The sequence below is a fragment of the Nycticebus coucang genome, chromosome 4, assembly GCF_027406575.1.
Source record: "Nycticebus coucang isolate mNycCou1 chromosome 4, mNycCou1.pri, whole genome shotgun sequence".
Lineage (NCBI taxonomy): Eukaryota > Metazoa > Chordata > Mammalia > Primates > Lorisidae > Nycticebus > Nycticebus coucang.
This window is the reverse complement of record NC_069783.1, coordinates 122,482,717-122,503,750: the sequence shown is the minus strand read 5'-3', so window position 1 is coordinate 122,503,750 and position 21,034 is coordinate 122,482,717.

The window sequence follows — 21,034 nt, the reverse complement described above, 5'->3', positions numbered from 1 at the left end:
CATCCATCCACATGCTGCTCGTGTGCTCATACTGCCTGCCTGCACTCACGTCTACCTACAATCATGCACAAATGAACACTCTGGCATGTCATTCTTTTTGAGTCCATTTCAGGTTTTCTGCCTGTTTGTGTAATGAATCTTGAGTCATTCAATAAACTCAGTGTCTTCCATCAAAATTCTTTGGGCTGCCAAAAAGTGTTTCTACAAATCTAGGCCTCAGAGAACTAGGGACCTTGACTCTAATGCCCACAAGCACCTTCCCCAGGAAAGAAGAAATGGGCTTAAAGTTTGTATACAGTAGAGGACACAACTCCAGTTCCTGGTGTTGTCGAGAGCAGAAAAAGATGCATGACCACCAAGTGAACAGAGAGACTGCCTGTCACACACTGACTTTACCTTCTGCCCCAACTATGCGGGGTCCCCAGGTTTTCTTCCTAGGAGCACCTTTAATAGGCTCTCCATGCCTCTTGGCTTGTCCTCAGTACTGCTACAAATCCTGATGCTCAAGCCACACTCTGGACAACAGTAGATGGCACTTAGGAAAGGCTCAAGACATACTTGCTATTATCTTCCATGATTACCATAGGAACATATTCTCTTGTCTCCTTTCCAAAAGCAATAGAGGCAGAAGAGGTTTCTTCCCCCCCAGTCTTCTCTGGCACCCAACCCCCACCTTTCAGAAGCTCACATTGACTTAAATAAAATACAGCAGCAGAGTCAGCCCCATTTGTCAAGCACAAATAGGAAACCAAACATCATATTTTTCATAGATGGAAAACAGCCAGCTGAGCCAGTCAGGAGTATGGATTGTCCTCACAAAAAGTCTATAGAGAGACCCTGAGAACACAAAACCCAGGTAGTAGGAATGCCTTGGGTGGGGAGGGAGGAATTCAGGCTCTTTATCACTTTCAACTCCAATTACCTCATTTCTACTTTGCAATGGAGGCCAGCTTAGAGGCCAAGTTGGAATTCTGGAGACCAGACCAGCAAGGTAGCTAACACGTGGGGTGAGAAGGGCAGCCAGACATAGGTTCAAATACCAGCACTGCCAGTTTTTTGTTAAAAGATCTCAGGTAAGTCACTTCACCTCTTCAAAGCTGCAGTACCTCATCCATAGAAGGAGCATAATGAAACACTTCTTTGGCAGGGTTATTTTGAAGATTAAAAAATGAAATAGGTCATTTTATAAAGTGCTTGTCACATAGCTAGTATTTGATAACTGCCCCTAATTCCTCACTGTGCAAGTGTCAACCTTTATAGATTTTTTTGTTAAATATCTGGAAGACCTGGACTTCATCTCTGTCACATGCATTATCCTAGTTAATTTTTGTTCCCTTTTCCTTCCCTATTATGTAACATTTTTAAAACCACATGTTCATTCAGCTGTTTCTCATCAGCTTTGTTTTGTTCCCAAATAAACACAAATGAAAAGAGAAATTTCTTTTTTTCTCTTAAAGTTTTTTTGATGATAGAATTCATATAAACCTCTGTGATTAAAATGAATCCTATTTAATTTTTTGTGGAATGTTTTTCCACCAAAAAACTGTTTGCTGAAATAATAAACTATGCAATTGTTTTCCCCTTCATTCCTTATTCTAATGATAAATCTTTTAAATGTCATAGGTACCATTTGGAGCCCAGTTTTTTTTTTTCTGTTTAAGTAAATTATATTATTAATGTATAACATATACATGAGTCATTACAAAAGTCTGGAAATATATAAAAATCAAGAAACATAAAATCCACGTGGATGGAAACAAATGAAGCCCTCCCAGCAACACCAGTAAGCCAGGCAAGTTGAAACTTGCATGGGTGAATCAGAAAGAATTCTGTCAACTGTGTCTCTTGGAAGTGAAATAATGAACCATGACACCATCTATCTCAAAACTTTTGTAGCACCCCCTATATTTCTCAGAAAAGTATACAAATCATAAGTACATAGGCTGGTGACTTTTTGTAAGGTAGATGTACCTGTATAAACAGCAGCCACATCAGGGCACCTCATATATCCTTCCAAGACTAGTCACTGTGCTGAATAGCGTAGCCTATTCTGAACTTTAATAAATGAATCATGCAGTATTGTGACAGGCAATGACCTCCCAAATATGTCTACATCCTAATCCCCATCCTCTGTAAATATTTTACTTTGAGTGGCAAAAAGGACTTTGTAGATGTGGTTAAGTTAAGGACTTTGAGATGGGGGAGATCATACTGGATTTGCATCTCAGTTTTAAAAAAAGATGCAGCCCCGACTGATTAAATCTAATGCCACGGGTCACATATTAGTGATATGGCTGGGATTTGAACCCCGGCAGTGTCTAGAACCTATACTTTCAACCACCATTACAGTTGGGAAAATTAAGCCTCAGAGAGACAAAGTGACTTAGCCAGATCGCCCAAGCCAAAGGGTGGAGCTGGGATTTGGCCTGACCTCGTGGTGTCCTTACTGAGCTGACACACCATGGCACTTCCAGCCTGGATCCATGGTGGTGGAAGCTTCTCCTGACAACAGGCTTTTCCCAACTCTGCCACTCTTGGGACACCTCCAGGACAATAGCTAAGTGAGCCACTAGGAAGGCTCAGTGGACTCTGAGGTGTCCCTTCAGGGGGAAGGAGGCTCTCTGAAGAAGGCTGTGTCCCTAGGCCCTTCCATGCTAGCTTCAGATAGCACTGACAAGATGGAAGAAAATGTCAGGTGGACTTTCTGGGTGGCAAATCGACTGTGGAATAGCTTACCAGAGAGACCGGGCTGAACATTTTCACTGCCCAGGAAGATCCCTTCTGCTGCCAAAGGGATGTCACTAGTGTCCTCTTTTCTAGATGGAGTAATGAAGTCTAAATTGACCATGGGCTGAATGTAAAGCCACAGCTCAGAGGCCAAACAGAACTCACAGACCATGAGGGCTCAAAGGGATGTTTTCCAAACTCCCTAATTTCAAGATAAAGCAATTTAACACCTAGACTAATACTAGCTGGTCTTTATTAAACACTTACTAGGCACTAAGCACTATGCTAGGTGCTTTTGTGTTGTTTTCTCAGTAATCATTACAATCTGGAGACATAGCCCCTTACTAGGTCTCCTTGACTAAAGAAGAATGAAGATGAGGCGGCTTACCCAGGGCCACACAGCTAGGATTGGTAAGCAGAACTTTCTGCCCCAGAGCTACAGAGCCTCTTCATCCACTATAGTTTACACCCTCCAGAGAAAGGGAGTTTCTTGTCCCAGTTCTACTTCCAATAATGACACCTAAGATCACCACTTAAGCATTCTAACATGCATCATAGAGTCTACTTTGCAACTAATGACGGGCACAGATAGAGGATGAGTCACAGGCCCAGAATTTAATAGTCACAAGAATGGAGGTAGAGGACAATTCATTGACCCTCAGGGTCATTTCTATCTCCTTTTTTTTTTTTTTTTTTTTTTGCCAACTTTTTTTTTTTACTGTTGGGGATTCATTGAGGGTACAATAAGCCAGGTTACACTGATTGCAATTGTCAGGTAAAGTCCCTCTTGCAATCATGTCTTGCCCCCATAAAGTGTGACACACACCAAGGCCCCATGCCCCCTCCCTCCTTCCCTCTTTCTGCTTCCCCCCATAACCATAATTGTCATTAATTGTCCTCATATCAAAATTGAGTACATAGGATTCATGCTTCTCCATTCTTGTGATGCTTTACCAAGAATAATGTCTTCCACGTCCATCCAGGTTAATACGAAGGATGTAAAGTCTCCATTTTTTTTAATGGCTGAATAGTATTCCATGGTATACATATACCACAGCTTGTTAATCCATTCCTGGGTTGGTGGGCATTTAGGCTGTTTCCACATTTTGGCGATTGTAAATTGAGCTGCAATAAACAGTTTAGTACAAGTGTCCTTATGATAAAAGGATTTCTTTCCTTCTGGGTAGATGCCCAGTAATGGGATTGCAGGATCAAATGGGAGGTCTAGCTTGAGTGCTTTGAGGTTTCTCCATACTTCCTTCCAGAAAGGTTGTACTAGTTTGCAGTCCCACCAGCAGTGTAAAAGTGTTCCCTTCTCTCCACATCCACGCCAGCATCTGCAGTTTTGAGATTTTGTGATGTGGGCCATTCTCACTGGGGTTAGATGATATCTCAGGGTTGTTTTGATTTGCATTTCTCTAATATATAGAGATGATGAACATTTTTTCATGTGTTTGTTAGCCATTCATCTGTCGTCTTTAGAGAAAGTTCTATTCATGTCTCTTGCCCATTGATATATGGGATTGTTGGCTTTTTTCCTGTGGATTAATTTGAGTTCTCTATAGGTCCTAGTTATCAAGCTTTTGTCTGATTGAAAATATGCAAATATCCTTTCCCATTGTGTAGGTTGTCTCTTTGCTTTGGTTATTGTCTCCTTAGCTGTACAGAAGCTTTTCAGTTTAATGAAGTCCCATTTGTTTATTTTTTTTGTTGTTGCAATTGCCATGGCAGTCTTCTTCATGAAGCCTTTCCCCAGGCCAATATCTTCCAGTGTTTTTCCTATGCTTTCTTTGAGGATTTTTATTGTTTCGTGCCTTAAATTTAAGTCCTTTATCCATCTTGAATCAATTTTTGTGAGTGGGGAAAGGTGTGGGTCCAGTTTCAGTCTTTTACATGTAGACATCCAGTTCTCCCAACACCATTTATTGAATAGGGAGTCTTTCCCCCAAGGTATGTTCTTGTTTGGTTTATCAAAGATTAGGTGGTTGTAAGAAGTTAGTTTCATTTCTTGGTTTTCAATTCGAATCCAAGTGTCTATGTCTCTGTTTTTGTGCTAGTACCATGCTGTCTTGAGCACAATGGCTTTGTAGTACAGACTAAAATCTGGTATGCTGATGCCCCCAGCTTTATTTTTATTACTAAGAAGTGCCTTAGCTATACAGGGTTTTTTCCGGTTCCATACAAAACGCAGAATCATTTTTTCCAAATCTTGAAAGTACGATGTTGGTATTTTGATAGGAATGGCATTGAATAGGTAGATTGCTTTGGGAAGTATAGACATTTTAACAATGTTGATTCTTCCCATCCATGAGCTTGGTATGTTCTTCCATTTGTTAATATCCTCTGCTATTTCCTTTCTGAGGATTTCATAGTTTTCTTTATAGAGGTCCTTCACCTCCTTCGTTAGGTATATTCCTAGGTATTTCATTTTCTTTGAGGCTATGGTGAAGGGAGTTGTGTCCTTAATTAGCTTCTCATCTTGACTGTTATTGGTATACACAAAGGCTACTGACTTGTGGACATTGATTTTATATCTTGAAACATTACTGTATTTTTTGATGACTTCTAGGAGTCTTGTGGTTGAGTCTTTCGGGTTCTCTAAGTATAAGATCATGTCATCAGCAAAGAGGGAGTCTCTCTCCCTTTTTTTGACTCAGCAGTAAAGACTAATGGTCTAAGTCCCATTCCATTGCCAGGTATTGGTTTGGAAAAGGGACCTGGGACTTAGTTTCTGACGCAGGCTTCTGAGAATTACTACTACTACTACTACTACTATTTGCTCTTAAAGAGAATAAGTGGGAGCAGGCTTCTTGTCTTCTTCAGATATTATCTCTGCATGTGACACCTGGAGCCACAGGAGCCATTTTTACCTCAGAGGAGCCAGACTGAGGGTAATTCGCATGAGCTCAGAGAGGGAAAGAATCCAAGTCTGATGACACCCTTGAAATACTGATTAACCAGAGAACAAAATGACCTCCAGACTGCCCATAAGGACTTCATGAAAAATCTTTATTAAATAAATTGGTCAAGGTTTTCTGTTACTTGCACCCAGAAGCATCCCTACTAACACAATGAACTTTCAATTCTAGTGTTAAGCTGCATTGGGTTCTAAACACTAGTCCACCAGCAATTAGCCATGTGCCCTCAGGCAAGTCTCTTGACCTTTCTGACCTTGGTTTTCCTCTTCCATACAATGTGGTCAGTAATAATAATCCAAGGTCATTGCAAGGCTACAAGGAGACATGAAAATTAAAGCACTTTTCACATAGAAAAGCTCAAGGTATGGCTAGATATTAATATCTTTGCTAATAGTATAGACTCAGCAGGGCCAGAAGAAGCCTGAGGCATTGGGGGGGTGGGGGCAGAGCCTGCCCTTGTTCCAAGGGATGGACTCAAGAAAGGGAGCAGCTGCAAACACTCAGATAAGAGCACATTTGCATTCTCCCAGCCTCTCCTGCCTAGAGCTCTGCAGACTGAGCCAGACAAGCAGCCCTTCTCAGGGGCACAGGGCCAGCAGCATGCATTTGAGGAAGGCAGAGTAGCTGAGCTGGGAGCTGAGAGGGGTCTGTACCCCAGCCGTGTAAGTTCCACCAGAGAAGGTCATATGCCAGTGATAGTGCAATATTTCAGCTATCACTTCCTGACAGTCTCCTGGGTGGCCAGATCCTTTGTTTTCAGCATCTCACTCAATCCTAGTTACAACTCTATGAAGTAGATTTATTCCTATTTTATGGACACGAGACCCAAAGCTCAGAGAGGTTAATAAACATGACCAAGTTTACACAGCCAGGAGTGGAAGAGCCAGGTCTGTATGACTCCAAAGCCATGCTTTCAATCACTATGCTGTGACCAAGAACATTAAATGTCCTGCAAGCTACAAGGAAAGAAGAAAGAAAGAGTAGCCCCGGAAAGGGATGGAATTCTGTGATTGTGACTTCCTCGCCTTCCTGGAGCTCACAGCCCAGCCTGTAACTGAAGCATTCAAACTCAGCTTTTTTTCTTGTGCCAACTCTCTTCGTGAAGCTCCTGGTCCCCAGGAAAAAGTCCCTAGAGGAGAAAATGCTGTTCTGAAAATGGTCCCAGAAAAGTGGAAATGTACCTTTCACTGAGAGTCTTGAGGGCACAACAGAGCAAGTGAGAAAGGGCATTTAGGAGTGGGCTGGTCATTTTCTGTTTGTGACACTGCCCCAAGCAGATTCACTACCATTCTCTGCAATGCACTAGCTCTCGAAAGGCTGGCGCATATGGATGGGATGAATAAGCTGCCTTGTCCTGTGACTGCCCAGTGCATTTGTCCAATGTAAGTCACCAGGAAAGATTAGAAAGATGGAAAAAAAAAGAGTTCAAAGTATTCATACTTCCAACCCCACCACTACACACCCGTCTCAGTGCTACAGTTCTGGTCGTGGATAAGTCATTCTATGACCACAGTTTCTGCTGGCCCATTCCCTGGCTTTACCTCTCACCAGGTTCTGCTAAGCCTGTTCCTGTCCTCATATATTCTAGCCTAAGGGTAGTATCAGCTCCCAACTCTTGCTAGTCCGTGGGTGCCTCAACACCCTTCATCAATTCTCCCAACATTGCCAGCACCTCTGTAAGTATTTTCATTAAATTGTCTTCAAACGCCCAGCTTTCTGGTTCCTCATGGAGCCCGGAGCATGGGGAGTGCGTTAGATAGTGAGTGGAAATTCGTAATACAAGGAGTTAGATTGCCTCAGCATAGCTATTCGGCAAATTACCAGTGGGTGGAGCTTTAAGGAACTTCCAGTGATTGGTTCTACTGTGTGATGTCATCAGAGGAGGGCGGAGCTTGGTGGCTAGGGGAGTCCTCTATTTCCGGAGGATTCCGGCTCCAGGACTTTCAAGTTTAGGGTTTGACAAACAGAATTCAATCTGGCCTGGTCTGCCCGACTTACAGCAAACTTAAGAATGGTCAAGAGTAGAAAGCCTATGGTGGCAAGATAGTATATAGCTCTCACACACAGTAGATCCCTCTTTTCAGCTATAATGCATGTATTTACGTGCATGTGTAAGGCATTTTCTGGTGAATTCAGACATCTGAGTCTCACAACCATCCTGTGAGGCACACAGATTAAGGCCGGTTACTCCCATTTTACAGATAGGAAAATTAAAAGTTAGAGAGAAGAGGGGACGCACCTAATATCACACAGAACCACCAGGTCTCAGTGTCCAGCCATGGTGATCCTGAGTTTGAGGCTCTTTCCAAACCTGAGAAGGCTGTCCTTCCTGCATACTCAAAATATAAATAAATGAATAAGAACTATCATTTGTTCATTCAGCACGTATTATGTACCAAGCATTGGGCAAGATACTTTACATATATTTTGTCCCTTTTAATCCTCAACAATACTGTGAGGTAGTTATGATTATCCTCATCTTATTGCAGAAGGAGCTAGAGCTCCTGGAGTTTAAGTCATTTTCCCGAAGTCATACAGGTGTAAGTAATAGACCTAGGCTTGGAGACTAGGCCCATCTTATGCTTCCTGTGCACAATCATTGCACCAAACTTCTGCAGCACCCTCCAAAAAGGGAGCATTGACGTGATGGATAAAAGGCATCCTTCTACTCTGTCAGGGCCTGCAGCTATGTTAGCAAATGGAATGAGCTGCATGTTGAAACTTAATTATTCTGTAGGCAACGCCCATAGCTAGTCAACTCCTCTGCCCCCGGCTCCCACACAATGTTGCCCTAGGCTTAGGGGGATGAGAGACAAGTTTCCGTGGAGGGAATGAATGATACTTCACTCGTCTCTAGCATTGCACATCCTAGGATGTGTTTGGATATCGATTGGGTTACTTCATCCTTGCAATAAAGCTGTTGAGTACACAGGACAAATATTCCCAAACTCCGTCTTTCTTTAGAGAAAACTAAGGATGCAAAGAAGTAAAGATACTTGTCCAAGGTCACACAGCTGGTATGGGCGAAGCGAAGATTCCAACCTAAATAGATTGGACTACAAATCTTTTGCTCATTCCACCACACTGTGCCGTTCTGAGAGGGAAAGTAACTTTCCCAAGGTCACACAGCAAGATAGTGTTGCTGAGATTAAACTGCACCAAAACACCTTGCTGCCTCCCAACAGCTCCCCTAGATTCTTCTCTCTTTGTCTCTTTCCTCCTCTTCCCTGGTGATTATCCCCCCTCAAATTTACCCTGTACAGGCCTCTTGAATTAGGAAATGTCTCTCACCTCATGACCTCCTTGGAGATAAATATAGGAAATAGAAAAACTAATGAAAAGGAGGTGGGGGCATTGTGGACCTTATTTACATGAGTTGGTGATGGCTTGCATGGTTTCCTGAACTCTTGGCAGCATCCGCCAGCTCTCTGCCTGCAGGAAGGAGGTGGAACAGCTGTGTGTGCATCTGCCAGAGGAATTCTTTAAAGAGCAGAGATGAGGCTATCTTCCTACCAGCAGCAGCAGCAGCAGCAGGGCAAGCGCTTGAGGCTCATTTTGGGTTTATTCTCTGTCTGAGGCTCATGTCTTTAGAACAGCTGTGCACACAGAGCAAAGTAAGGCTGTCAGGCAAGAGGGCCTCTGAAGCAAGCTCAGGAGCCCCCTGGTCAAATTCATGTAAACTGACTATTTGCAGAGATTGCTTGCAAATAGAATATAATAACTAACACTCACTATAAGCCAGAGAGAGAGACACGCACACACACGGAGTAAGTGAGCTTAGAACAAGCTACAGTATGTGTGTATATACTTATTATTAAGTATATATACATATATATTTAATCCAAAAATTTCTATGTCATGGCCATTATTATTATTATTCCATGTTTCGGAGAGAAAAACTGGGGCACAGTTAAGTACATTGCCAGAAACCACACCGCTTATTTGGGTTTTTTTTTTTTTTTTTTGCAGTTTTTGGCCGGGGCCAGGTTTGAACCCACCACCTCCAGTATACAGGGCCGGCACCCTACTCTTTTGAGCCACAGGCACCACCCCTACACACCACTTATTTGTGATAGAGCCAGGATTAAAGCCCAGGAAATCTAGTTCCAGAGTCCATGTTCTGTTTCTCTGCACTGTATTTATTCTCAGGGGTTCTAACATAGTGGTATACATACGAATTACCCAGGACATTATTTAAAATTCAGATTCCTGAGCTCCTGCCCTCTGAGTTCAGGAGGGATAGGCTGAAGAACTCAGGCTTCTGCATTTTAATAAGTTTCTTTTTTTAGCTTTTTTTTGGTTGATAGACGACTTATTGAGAAAGATGTACACAGAGATGTGTTCATTAACACAACAAATATGGGAAAAAAACTATATTTCAGCACCTGGGATAGGCAGAGGGAACAGCAGGAGAGGTCATGATAATGCCGGTGCCATTTTCTGAATGCTACACATGTCCCAGGAACCTTGATAAGTGCCTTATATTCACTAATGTTTCATTGTCACAATAATCCCACAAGCCATGTAACATTATTACCTCTACATTACAGATAAAAGAAAACTGAAGTTCACAGAAGTGAAGTGATGTGTCCAAGCCCTGAAAGATGGCAAGTACAGAAACTGAGATTTGAATGCAGGTCCTCCTGATTCCAGACGCTGTGATCTTCTCCACTGAAGCACAATACCTACCTTCAAGACACTCGAGGAATAATGGAGGAAACACTATGGGGACCTAAACATTGACAAAATCACAGTAGAAAAGAGCCAGGGAGTGATGCCTATAAGGTGCTGTGAAGGTTAATATCCCTTCCTGTCAAAGGACAACCATGGTAGGCTCTCTGATGGAGGTGGTATTTACATAGGGGTTTTTTGTTTAAGGAAGGTAAGCTTTGAACACAGTAGTGATGATAGTTGGGTGGAAGAGCATTCCAAGAAGATGAAATATCATAAGCAAAAGCACTGGAGTAGTAAAGAACAGGGATTTGGTGGGAAATGTGAAGAAAATCACTTGGGTGGTGTGAAAATATAGGCAAACCTATAGGGAAGAGCTCACTCCCTCACCTCCTATCCAGAGTTACCATTTCATTAAAGCCTTAGCTGACTGCCCCACTTATACTTCCCTCCTTGTTTTTCTTTCCTTTTTCATTTTTCTCCAAGACACTTCTAAGCTCTAGTAGACAATTTACATTCCTATCGCTCTCTACCCTCTAGAACGTAAGCTTTAAGAAGGTAGGAATTTTTGTTAATTTTGTTCATTGTTGAATTTCCAGGGTTTATACAGGAATTGGAGGATGGTGATGTGTGTTAGGTGCTCAGTCAATACAGTAGACTCTCCATAGTTAACCACCTCCCTGCATTGACCATTTTCTTAAGATGACCTAATTTTCATAGACCAGACATGCACCACATGTATGTAATAGGACAGCAGGTCTAGTTCCTTATATTGACCACCTCTGGGTGTTCACCATTTTGTCCTTTGAATGGTCAAATTACAAGGGTTCTACTGTTTTTGTTGAAATTTCAATGTAGGAAGGAAGCAAGTAGAGGCATCAGGGGAAGAGAGCACTTAGAGAATTCAGAACCTTGGACAGAAACCCACTGCCCATATTCCAGGGAGTTTTTATCTCTGGCTGCCTAACAAATTGTAATCTGAGATAGAAGCCTAAATTCTTTCCTTCATTCCTTCCTTCCTGCTTCATGCCTTTGTGACTTTCACTCTTCCCTCCTTTCCATCCTTTCTTTCTCCTCCTCTTCCCTTTCTTCCTTCTTTCCATCTTTTTGACTCTCCACTAGTTAATATAATACATATTCGGGATGATACACCATCATATCACATCCAGCCGTGGAAGTCCACAAAAACCACTCCAAATGCAGACATCAGTAGCTTCCAGGGTCCTGACTTTCTGGTCCCAAGTCTGGGGAAAGCAGATGGCATTTTCCCATTAAGGCAGGCTTAGGAGACACTGCTCATGCCACTGGGGTGATTCCTAAATCAATCCCCCACCATGAGACAGCCTTCTCAGCTCTCTTCTCCACCAAAACATCTTTGACAAATCCACTTTTCCTCCCTCCTCCTTCCTGACGTGTCCTCAGAGACTCTAACCAGTCTGTTTTGATCCATATTTATCAGCTTAGGGCTGTCTTCCCTTCCACCATCACCCTCATATTCTCCCCCAAGTTAATTGGGGAAGACGGATGGATGATGGCATCCCATGTAACTTAATTAAGATAAAAGCGTCCACTGATCTCCCTGCCTGAGAGACTGAAGATGTTGTTGCCAGCAGTAACTCCCAGTGCCGACACATTTGATGTGTGTGGCCCTATGAAGTAGCTGGAGTCTTAGTAGCTGCCTTCAGTTCCAAAGGATTCCAGTTACGCAAGTTCCCATGACCTGGACAGCTGTGAAAAGTGGAGGAGATGAAGCCCAAACTCATGCTTGCTAGAAACTCTTAGGCTTGTAATCGGAACCTGCCACTTCTCACCACCTCCACCTGGTTCAGGCACCCAGTATCTTGTATCTGGATTATTGTGGTAGCCTCTTCACTGGTCTCACTGATTCCTTCCTTGCCCTCTTAGAGCCCATTCTCAATACAACATTCTTATATTGTTGTGTTCCTTTTGAAACACAACTTGAATACTACTCGAGTTACCTCTTCTCAAAACCCTCCAGTGGTTCCCTGTATCCCTCAGAGGAGTAGCCAAAGCCTCTGCCGTGGCCCTACCCCAGTAACCGGTATAATAACATCTGTCACTCCTCTCCCCTTGCTTGCTTTGTTTTGGTCACACTGGTTTCCCCACTGCTCTTTGAACAAACACAAATTGCCAATCACCCTTGCCCTGATCATTTTTCCTATAGCATTTGTCATTTTCTAGTCTACTGGATAACTCGTGTGTCTATTATGTCTTCCCTGCCCCCAAGCATGTGAATCCTCCAAACACAGAGTTTCTATCTATTACATCCTAGTCCATAGCAATCACTCAATAAACATTTGTTGAATAAATGCATGGATGAATCAGTAGAAGTATAAAAATGTGTTTTACAAAAAATGGCTAGATAAAGCAATAGTAACCATGGTAAAGACATGAAAACCAACGCAAGCCAACGTTTCCTGAAGTATAATAGAATCATCAAGTTCTTGACGGTCTAAAGGTGTGCAAGCTGACTGTGGCAGTCCTGGCATTCTGTGAGTAAACCTGAGGTCACCTTAACTTCCTGGCCACACTACTTCTTGCCTTTGTGACCTTGGTTACTTAACCACACTGAACTTTGGTTCCCTCATATGTAACACAGGCATGATAATAGAAATCTACTTTGCGGGATTACTGTGGGAATTAAATTACTTAGTATAACTAAGGAACATCACATAGCACTACAAGCATAATGAGCACAGGCTGGATGAGGGCAGAGAGCAGAAAGTGGGTTTCACAGTTGTTGAGAGTTCTGTCTATGACTCCTGCCCCCAGCCATATCAACTAGAGGCCACCATTCACCTTCAGCAGGGCCTCAGGCAGAGATGAACAGATGGAGTTTTCCTTATGTTAAGCTCCCATTTCATCCCCTAGGAAGCTTTGCTTGGGTCCAGAATCTCATATATTCTTGCACCAGACAGCTTTGGCTTTTTATCTCAACTGCTAATCTTATTTGTGCTCAAAATTAGGCCATTAGGCCAGGTGTGGAACAGGTGTGGGTACAGGGTGCTGCAGAGAGTTGGCTACCTTTATTTCTCTTTCTTTCCTCCTCCGGCACTCCCTGGTCTCAAATCTCCCTTTTCCTTAATAACAAAGCAACAGCCCCCATCCATATCTATGAAAGCAAGCACACTGTGGCCAAGATAGCAAATACTGGTTATTTAAGCTGCTACGGGTCAAGGTAATTTGCTGTGCAGCCATAAATAACTGACACACCTGGATGGAGCCCCCAGCCCTGCATTTTTAACAGCTCTCTGGTGATACTCATGCTTCTACAGACTATACTCTGAGTAGCCAGATTAGATGATTTGCTCAAGAAAATGTAGCAAGCGGTAAGTGGTAGAATATGACTTCCAACTCAGATCAGTCTGTCCACGTCCCCTTGATATTCACTGTTCTAAGAGCTACTCCACTAAAATACTGCAAGTCCCACCTGAGGGCTTCCTCCTCAGAACTCATACTGGAAGTTCTGGGTGTTAGTGTCCCCCTGTAAGCTCTTACCAGTAATGGTGGGGGTTGGAGGATAAATGGCACAGCTTTTACCTCGAGTGGGATAACTTGGAGGGGTGTCCTACATCCCCCAGAAGTCTACAACAGGATGGAGCTCCAGTTGCCCACCGTGCTAATTTACACAATAACAATCCTTTGTATTCCTTTTCCCTTTTTCTTTGTCACTTCCCCAGCCCCTGTGGGTAGTTCCTGGAATCAACTTCCAAATAAACTATATTGGGATAGTGTGTGCAAACCACTGTGCAAAGAACTCTAAATATAGCATCTTGTTTTATCTCTATAACATTTTATAGACACTTGAGAGGATGAGTAGTTTGCCAGAGGTCACACAGATAGTAATTAGCAGAGCAGGATTTGAAGACAAGCTCCTCTGTTCTGAAGGCTTAGGCTTTTTACCTCTACTCACCCTCTACCACCTACCATCTACCTTTAGTCTAAAGCTACTCACCTCCTTTCTCAAGTATTTTTACTCCTGACATGAAAACTTCCATGCCCCAGACCCTATCCCAGTGTAGTCCCCTTACCTGAAAAAGAAGAGACCAGTAGATTATTATAACCATTCCCCAAATGGTCACTAACTAACAAATACCTTCTCAAGACATGTCCCAAAAAAGTAATCCTACAAATGGGGAATATCATCAGGTTTTTCCAGAATATCTTTGAAGAATCCAAAGAAAAGATTCCACTGTAACAAGTGGCTTGATCCTAAATCAAGCCTTACATGTAACCATCTAACTTGACAAACCATAGGGCTTTGCTCTGGGAGACAGAGTAGGAGTTTCTGTACCCCAACTCATTCATATAAATGTTAAAATCTATCCAGTATCTAGCTCAGAGAGGACACTCGGTAAATATTTCTTGAATAAAGGAATCAGTCAATAAGTGGATTAATGAATCAACGACTATAAAGTGTATCACCTACCTATGCACAGAGTCTCTGGTTAAGACCCTTCCCTCTTCCAGACATTCTCTGCCCATTTGACAAAGAAACAAAATGCTAGACTATATGCATTAAGCTTCATAACCCTACTTGGGTAGAATGCTTCCTAAATGTTTCAAAATTATTCCCCATGTGCTGTCTCATTTTATTACTCCCTCCCCTCAAAACAACCTTTTAGCCTGTTGAGATGGGACTGGAGGCGCTTGAGAATGGGGAAAAGAACTTTGGTCTCTAAATCCTAGAGATATTAAGCTCTGTCCCTGGTTTTGCTACCGTGTTTCACTAATTATGTGCAATTTGGACGGTCTCTTCTTTGCGTTGAGGGCCAATTTCCTTTTCTAAAAAATGTGAAGGGTTAAGCTGAATCTAAGATCAAAGATTCCCTGCTGGTACTAATGTTTCAGGATCCCAATATCTATCAAGGTAGGACAGGAGGGCAGAAGAGGGCCAAATTTTACACACCACAAATTTCCCATGCTTCCTCAACTCCCACCTACGAATCTCTGGGCATAGGTATTCCTGTCAATAACAAATGCTGCTTTTATTATATGTTCACGCTCTTGAAACTATGCAGAGAATTATTCATAGGTTACTTATTTATTCCTCACAACAACCTGTGAGCCTGGGCTTGATGTTTCATTTATAAATTCTTCCAGCTGCCTATAATAGAAAATCTGACTACAAATGGCTTGCCATGAGGACATTCTTTTTTTTTTTTGTTCATAGTTTATTTTCTTTTTTTTCTTTTTTTTATTGTTGGGGATTCATTGAGGGTACAATAAGCCAGGTTACACTGATTGCAATTGTTAGGTAAAGTCCCTCTTGCAATCATGTCTTGCCCCTGCCATGAGGACATTCTTAAGGAAAAAATAGGATGCCTCACTGTGATTCAGCATCTCAATGATACTGAAGATTCATATATCCTGCTGTTCCATCATCCTCAAAATGCTGATTTTTCATTCACAGGTTTGTTGCCTCATGGTCACAAGATGGCTACTATGGCTCCAGACACCACAACTCACACAACAGCATTCAAAGCAGAAAGGAAGAAAGAGAGCAAGAGTCTCTCTTTGAGAACTGCTCTCTTTTTTATTGGAGAAAAATAATTTCAGAATCTCTCTTAGCCAATTTCTCTTTTATCTCATTGACCAAAACTTAGTCACATGTTTACCCTTTGCTACCAAGCTGGGAATATATTTGTGATTTTTAATCTCTATAGTGAGAGATGGGAATGAGAAGAAATGTGGCATGGCTATTAAACAGGGAACCAACATTGTCCGCCATGCTATTTATCCCCATTTGAAATGAAAAAAAAAAAAAAAAAAATGGAGGCTTAAAGAGGTTAAACTTGCCCAGAATCACACAGTATATAAGTAGCAGAATCATAAACATGGCTATAACCAACTCCACAGCCTGGATCCTCTTGACTGTCAAATCCTTTCCGAGGTACTAATTAGACCTTTAAAAAAAGTTGAACAGTGGACAATTTAAAGGAAGTTGAATTTTCTAAAAGGAGACTGAAAAAAGAACAAGAATTTCAATTTAGGCTTGAGGATCCAATGGTCAGAGAGACAGGATCTCTAGAAGGCAACTGAATTCTGCCCAGAGACTTAGGAGGATGTTGAAAAAGAGACAGCATTTGCCCAAAGCCCTTGGCATCTTCCCCCAACTACAAGTTTGGCTTCATAGGACTTTGCCTTGCCCTCATCAGCAGAAGCAGCTGAGTCAGAGGATGATCCTCCTGGGGACAACAGGCAGGAGCCCTGGAAAGGCAGTCTGGCCATTCCTGGGCCATGTGTCAAGGGGTCTTTAATAGCATAATCACTCTTTTCCACAAAGGCCAGTGGTGACAAGCCTTTTAATGAAGGATAGTGATATTGTGCATTTAAATATACTCAGCCATTGACTCATTACTCCAGTAGTCACTGGAAAAACAAGTAAATGAGAAGGAGGAGGAGGAATTTGTCAGGCTTCAGGAGAAATTATGCTAAAGTGTAGACCATCATAGACCCTCATGGTTACTGCATGAAGCCCAGGAAGCTCTTTAGCCCTCTTTGGAAAACTTGTGTTATATAGAACATTTCCATCATCACAGAATGTTCTATTGGACAGCCCTAATATGGAATGAGAGTGGAAGGGGATTGGTTTCCCCAAAGAATAATCAAGATGCTTGTACCTAGAGAAGGCTAAATAAGTGTTGAGGAAGCAAAGCAGACGCCCACTGTATGTCATTTAACTTGAGAGTTGCAGACTTCTGAGACTAACTAAAGCTATAGAACTTCTTTCTCAACAGAAAATAATTACAAGCAATTCCATAAACAAAATTCTGCTTAGAGTTTCAGAGGGGTCACAAGCTCCCCAAAGCCAAACAATGAGCAATGACCCAAGTTCAGAATGTCTGATGATCAGGGAATTTTAGCAAGAGAGGGGGGCTGAAGAGAGTAACTTTTAAAGACTTTACTGCTTGAGAGACATCTCCAGAGATTCCTTTCTTCTCCACCCCAATGCCCTTAGTCTGGGAACAAGAAGAATTTGTCTCTACTCCTAATTATCCAGTAAGACACAAATGATGCAAATATTATGCTAAATGAGGCCCCTTAAAATAGCAGAGAGCAAACCAGCAGCAGAAGATGCCTTGTCATTAACAATTTGCAAATGAATTTGATGCCTTTCTTCATCCTCTCCCTGCCTCCCTACCCCTGTTGTTGATCTTAATCTGAATTCCTGAAGGAGTCACCTTCCCCCCAGAAAGGTGTCCCTGGAGGGGAAGAGAGAAGGAAAAGTGGGGGATGGAAATGCAGCTTGATTGCCTACATCTGATTAGTAATTATAAGCCAAGAGCCGCTCTGGAGAGAAACACTGTCACCCTTTGATGAGAAGAGGCTTTGATGAGGCAGATCTCCCAGGTGGAGAATAGGATGGAAGGAAGATGAGGAGGAGAGGAAGGTGGCAATCGATATTATGCAATTGGGGTACTTACTGCTAGTTGTTCTGGGGGAGAGGCGGGCAGATAATTTCATTCTCTGCCAGCATTTCCACTCCATCATTTACTAACATAGGTGATTTGTGGCTTAAACTGTGTGCCTCAATCTCCTTACCTGTAAAATGGGAATAAAGCCTACTTCTTAGAGCTTTTGTGAATATTGAATAAATTCTTATTATAGTATACACATCCCAAACAAGCTCCAATTGAACCCCCAATTGGCAGGACATTGTGTGTGGGATTCTGCCAGACCTCAGAATTTTCACCTTGGTCTCTGCTAACGTGGGTGTAGACCTACATCCTTAATAAAAGGAACGGCTATAATCAACCTCCAAGTACTTGTGTCACCAGAAAACAATGATAGCTTGGGCAATCCTAGACACAAGTATTGAAAAATAGCATAGACACAAGTAACCAAAAGTAGCATACAGTTGACCCTTGAACGACACAAGTTTGGATTACATAGGTCCACTTACACATGGATTTTCTTCCACCTCTGCTACCCCTGAGACAACAAAGCCCACCCCTCCTCTTCCTCCTCAGCTACTCATTGTGAAGATGACAAGGATAAAGACCTGTATGATGATCTACTTCCACTTAATGAATAGTAAATATATTTTCTTTTCTTATGATTTTCTTAATAATCTTTTCTTGTAGATTTTCAGCTGAGTAGAGCATCAGTGCCTGTAACCCCCGTGTTGTGTAAGGGTCAACTGTAATTGGTCTTATCTGTTTCCATGACTTCCCTGCCACATATGGTGAATATGAAAAGAGTTCTCACTTAACCAGCAGTCTCAATTGTTCATAACGCAGACAAAATCCCAGAAGGAATGACCCCCATCAAACACCCAAGGATCGACAGATAACACAATGCCCAGTGAATGTCTCCCCCCACTCTTTAAAAATCAGAACATGTGACTCAGTCAACAAAATGCTGAGTGATGTTGGGTAACTAGCTCAATTGCTCTGGTCCTCAGTTTCATCATGACTAAAATAGAGATAATAAAACCAGGCTTCTCCACTGCTTTCTTTTCCTTCTGCACTTCTCTTTCTTCTCCAAATGACTTACCCTGTTTCCCCGAAAATAAGACTGTGTCTTATTTTAAGGTGTGCTCCCAAAGATGCGCTTATTTTCAGGAGACATCTTATCTTTCCTGTAAGTAGGTCTTATTTTTGGTGGATGTCTTATTTTCGGGGAAACAGGGTAGATCAGAAACCCTATCCTCTGGGGTTGAAACACATTTTTCTTAGTTAAGTATCACAAGAATGGAAAAGCAATAATTCAATGTATTCAGTACTAATGTGAAACCAATATATAAGCAAATACATGTCCACACAAAAGAAAAACATGAGTATATTCTGGGGGTGAGGGGAGAAAGCAAAAAGGAAGGGTGATTGGCAAGTTCTTACCTAATGTGCACAACATAAAGGCATATAGCACACTCCCTGGGTGAAGGGCTCAACTACAACTTGAACTTTACCTTAGAAATAAAAACAATGTAACCGAAACATTTGTACCCTCACATCAATCTGAAATTTAAAAATAGACCCCTATCATCTCCCTTTCTGAAGAGTATACCTACCCACCCAGAGAATACAACCCCCTCGCCATCCCCCAAGATCTACCTGGCTTCACCATACCCTATCATCTGCTCCAAGAAGAAAGAGGTCAACATTGGTATGTGTGTGCTCAGTTGAGGGAGATTGTGGTTAAATTTGGTATTATTACCAATTTGTACTGTTGGTACAAATGGGAAAAATGGGGCTAAAGTAGAATTCTGCCTATTGTACTCACCTGGGGAGATTTAAAAATGCCGATGCCCAGGTTCAAACTCCACCCCTGAGGAAATTCTGAATTAATTGATTTGTGGTATGTCCTGGCTATTCTGATTAAAAAAAAAAAAATCCTGGTGATCTTAATTGGCAATTATGTTTGAGGACCACTGGGCTAGAGAAAGGAGGAAGCATTAATTAGCTAGGGAATAATCCATAGTAGGAGGGTAAAGTATTAAATCCATTTCTTTAAATTTTACCACAAAGAAAGTATTGACATATTTGACCAAGATTTTTAACACTTAGATTATTTTGCTCCCTTCAAAATAAAAACTAAATTAGAAAAACAAATAGCCAACTTCTTAAAATTATAATAAATGTGCAAGACAAATTGGGAAATATCCATTCCCCCAATTAGCTCAAATTTAAAAACTGTCATATATAAAGAGCTCTTACAAATCAATAAGAAATATTTAAAAACGCAAAGAAAATTAATAAGATACTTAAACAAGTCTCAGTAGAATAAGTACACAAGTCTAACAAACTTTGAAATTAAAAAATAAAAAAGCCCCCCCTTTCTAGTATCAAAAATGCAAATGGAAACGAGATGATACTATCTGTTAAATCTATTAAACTGTTAAAGACCAAAAAAAAAGAAAAAGAACAGAAAAGAAAAAAAAGAAAAGAAAAGGAAAAAACCTTCTATGCTGCCAGGGTGAGGGAACTGCTGGTAGAAATATAAATTAGTTCAACTTTTCTGGAAAGCAATTTGGCAGGACAATCCCAATTATGTTAAAAATATGTATGTATGTACACTTAAGCACATTTAAAAAACTGTAAAGACATAAAATAAATGTCAACAGCAATTTTCTTTGTATAATAAGATTAGAGTGATTTTATTTTCTTCTTTCTATTTTTCTGTATTTTCCAAATTTCTACAGTGAACATGAATTGCTTTTATAATAAGGAAAAAAGAAACAATGAAAACAGACACTTTTTAAAAAAAAACTGTGTTATGTTCTTTTGAAATGTATTTTTTACCGTTTCATTCTGGGATGCTTGGTTTTGCAACACTAAGCTTTTTCTGAAGTTTTGTACTTCATCCTGCGAGAGTTGGCAAATAAAAGGAACTGCTGGTTCTGCCTAGCAAAAAAAAAAAAAAAAAAAGCACACCTGCTTTGCTCTCAGCAGACCTGTGTAGGTATTTTGGCTTTGCCACTTGCTGACTGCTTGACCTTGGGTGAATTATTCAAATTCTCCAAGGGTTGGATTTCACATCTTTAAATGGGGAGATATAATCATTCCATCCTCGTAGGATCGAGAGAGAGAGAGCATGTTTAAAGTGCCCGGGACAATGCCTGGTGAGAAGTGGGTACTCAGTCAATGGTAACTAGTACAAACCGCGTGGTGGGGGAAAGGCATGAAGGCCTCATAACTTCATGTGGAAGTAGCCATCCACAGGGAAAAGTAATCACTTCGGAGAAAATTATCTTG